Source organism: Elephantulus edwardii, unplaced genomic scaffold, assembly GCF_000299155.1.
Source record: "Elephantulus edwardii isolate Elephantulus edwardi_28Jun2011 unplaced genomic scaffold, EleEdw1.0 scaffold00098, whole genome shotgun sequence".
NCBI classification, from domain to species: domain Eukaryota; kingdom Metazoa; phylum Chordata; class Mammalia; order Macroscelidea; family Macroscelididae; genus Elephantulus; species Elephantulus edwardii.
In genome coordinates, this window is record NW_006399848.1 from 9,241,608 (window position 1) to 9,245,719 (window position 4,112).

Consider the following 4,112-nt stretch of genomic DNA (forward strand, 5'->3'; position numbering starts at 1 on the left):
TAGATAGATAGATAGATAGATAGATAGATAGATAGATAGATAGATAGATTGTAGTAGGAAAGGAGTTATACTGATAAACCAGAGACCACACTTCTCATTGGCAGTTCCAGTCTATTAGATACTCGGTAGGAAAAAGATGGGCAGTCTCCATTTTTGAGATTTATAACCTCAGAAACCTTGCTGGAGGGTCAGTTATGAGTTAATTCTTATTCAATAACAATGACTAGTAATGAATAGTGAGTATCTATATCCTATTCTCTGAACTCCATACATGTGTGTATGTATGTGGTTGTTGTTAGGTGCCATTGAGTAGAAACCAACTCATATCTGACCCTCCAGTGGGTTTTCAAAGACTATAAGGAGACTTTTCATCTTTCTCTCATGGAGCCATTGGTGGGTTTGATTCATCTGACTTTGGGTTGGTGGTGCAACATATTAGCATTAAGCCACTAGAACTCCAATATGTATATGTTGTTGTTGTCATCAATGTTATGTATCATCATGTCTCCTGCAACTCACAGTGACCTTATGTACAGGAGCTCTGAAGCCTGCCCCATCCTGAGCCAGTCTCACTGATTCCAACACACCTACTTCCACTGTCCCAGTTACTGTATCAATCCATCTCATCTGGAGACTTCCTCTCTTGTGCTGTCCCTGCATCCTTCTAAGCATAATGTCCTTCTCCAAGGACCAGGCCCTCCTGGCACATACCCAATGTATGTGAGAGGAGGTTTAAAATTCTAGCCTCCAAGGAGAAACTTGGTTTCACCCTCTCCAAGATGGACTTATTTGTTTTCTTGGTGGTCCATGGTATGGACCATGCACCACAACTCAAAGGCATTGATTCTTCTGTCATTCTTAGTCATTGCCCAACTCTCTGATATACATGTATGTATGTGTGTGCATCTTTATATATAATGAGAATGAGAGATGGAGTTGTGGCTATTTTCCATGAGATCTCAGTTGGAACTCTATGTCTCGTCAAAGGTTTCCAACAGATGTTGATTACCCAGTGCTGCTTGCCTCTTGTAGCTCCAGCAGGTCTGCCCAACCTACATCTTTTTATCACAACTACCTTTTCCAGGCAATTCTTGGAGCCAGGAAATGGTAGGTCCACAACAATTATGATTTGAGCCTCAGCCCTAGTCTCCCCTGGAAATTCTGTCACCGTGCCTCTCTCCTGAATTATCATTTCTTTTTTGGTTGTACAGGGAGAAAAATAGTATATATTGGTTACATGAATATCCTACTGGGGAATATAATGTCAGTGAGATGAACCCATTTGAACTCTGCAGGAGAAAACCTCATCTCTCTCCCCAGAAGTCTTCGTCTATAGACTTGGCCAATAGAGAAAGAAATTATATTTATAAAACTGACTTTTTTTGCAGAAAGTTATTTAGTCCTGATCACTGTTGATTCCTGGCATTTAGGAACCTAGCTTTTTCGCCCCACTGGTTTTGGATTTACTACAATTCAGAGGGGGGAAAAATTTAAAATGTTGCTAAGCCTTCTGTCATAGTAACTAAAATATTTTATCCTATATTTTTTCACATCTGAACATAGGGAAAATAAATTTTAGCTTAACAATTTTCAAATGGCAGCATGCATGCATCTACAGTCCAAAAGTGTTCAAGCTATGTGTTCCTCAGAACTGACAGGCTTATCCGTAGTAATAAGTAATTCTCGTGACTGCAGTGTTTTAGATTCAGCAATTAGTATAAGTACTGTTTACAGAGTCATTCTGTTTATGTAGAAAGAGCTTCCCTGGTGGGAGTGACAAAAAGCAGCATATAATTGAAATAATTCATTACAATTTCATTACCATGACATTTTGGGGTACCTACAGGCAAATACAAAGTGATCCGGGTGACCTTCTCAGCTCCCACTCATTAATTTCAATTTCTTTTACTGAGGTGATTAATAAACCTCATCTTGGAAAAAAAAACCAATCAACCAAACAAACAAAAAAAACCCCACCACATTTTTAAAAGACATTCTTCCAGGGATTTCACACACAATGACTTAGAATGCGCTGGTCTTTAAATTCAATACCAATAATCTGAACTTTCTAAAACTTTCTACTCATTGAAGGTGACAGGTGCATTGAATGGGCATTGAGTCCTTAACACAATTAAAGTCAATGCTTTGGCTGCCTTCTGAGGTCACCATCCTTATACCACACTAATTAGATTCCACTTCTAAGAGTAGATACTAAACAAATTTCTGGTGACACCAATTGCATTAAAATCCTTCAAAATAGAGAATGTTTATTTTGGAACGCTTAGTTAAAATAATAGCAATCAAGACTTGAGGAAAGTACATTTAAATCACTGCTGTAAAATCCTTCAAAGCCTGTACAACTCAGAATTTCCTATGATAAAAGAAGTGAAACATATTGGTGTGCCTTTCCCCTGCCCATTTTGTCGAGCCCATGTCACTAACAGAGTGCAAGGCTCGGGGTCTGATAGTTGTACTGTCCTGAATTGATGACGGATCACACCTGCTGGGCCATGTCTTCTCCAAATGGATCCTCCTAAACTTCTTCCTCAGGTAGAAATATCATGACTAGCACAGATTCACAGATATCAGAATACTTCCATTTCCAAATCACATCAGAAAATGTCTTAAATTCACTGTACTTCCAAGAAACAGTTCATTTTTCTGCTTCTCTTTTAAAAAAAATATAGCAAAAATAATATAAGAATCTCTGGGTATGTCAACTACTAGCTGAAAGCAAAGGCACCTCAAAAGTTAGGCCTGCCTTTCTTCCCTACGTAGAGCTGGTTGGCCTGCGGGTCTTCAGCAAGTGTGAAACTCCTGTCTCTGTTCTGCAAGGTGGGGTTTGTTAAAGTTGTCAAGAATAAGGCCTACTTGGAGAAATATCAAGTAAAATTTAGAAGATGAAGGGAAGGTAAAACTGATTACTATGCTTGGAAATGCTTGGTAAGCCAGGATAAAAATATGTACAACACACCAAAAACCCAAATACAGGATGATAGTTTGTGTAACAAAGAGATATAATTTGCCAGATTGCTTATTCCTGTACAGAAGGGGATGTGATAGTCTTTGCAGCCTATGCTAATAAATTGCCAGAAGATGGTGTGAAAGTTGGCCTGACAAATTACGCTGCGGCATATTGTACTGGCCTGCTGCTGGCCTGCAGTCTTCTCACTAGGTTTGGCATGGATAAAATCTATGAAGACCAAGTGGCAGTAACTAGAGATGAATACAATGTGGAAAGCAGTGATGGCCAACCAGATGCCTTCACCTTATATTTGGATGCAGGCCTTGCCAGGACTACCACAGGAAATAAAGGGCTGGGGGCTCTGAAAGGAGTTGTGAATGGAGGCTTGTCTATTCCTCACAGTATCAAGCGATTCCATGGTTATGATTCAGAAAGCAAGGAATTAATTGCAGAAGTACATCGGAAACACATCATGGATCAGAATGTTGCAGATTATACTACCTAATGGAAGAAGATAAAGACACTTATAAGAAACAGTTCTCTCAGCACATAAAGAACAACACAGCTCCAGACATGATGGAGGAGATGTATAAGAAATCACAGGCTGCTGTATAAGAGAACAAGTCTATGAGAAGAAGACTAAGAAAGATGTTATAAAGAAGAGGTGGAATCACCCCTAAATGTTTCTTGCCTGGAAGAAATATTACGTAGCTCAGAAGGCGGCAAATTTACTCAGGGCTCAGGAGCAGGCTGTCAAGAGTGAAACCAATTTTCTGTGACGATATTTCAGGTAAAGACAACAAATTTATTGTTCAAGCAGCCCAAAAGGAAAAGGTAGAGAAAGGTAGGCCTGGGGATCTGCTTCTGAAAAGTCACAGCCTTGAAAATCCCACAGAACAGAGCTACTCTGTGCACAGTGGGTCGCCATGCATTGTAATCAACCCTGTAACACAAGCACCAAGACCACAAAAACATACAATATGTGTAAACATTAACATTTTTCAGGCTGTATCATTTACATTAATAATGTTGTGCAGCCATTACCATTATCATTGCTAAACTTCCTATCACCATAATCAGAAACTCATCACCCTACATGACAGCTTGGCTCTCCCTTAGGGCCTTGGTAATCATTAATACATTTCAG

The 4,112-nt window shown here is 39.5% G+C and overlaps 1 pseudogene; it reads left to right on the forward strand.

Moving 5' to 3' along the window:
- The window catches only part of LOC102869203, a 13,340-nt pseudogene extending 9,596 nt beyond the window's left edge, over positions 1–3,744 (forward strand).
- The last annotated feature ends 368 nt before the right edge of the window (positions 3,745–4,112 follow it).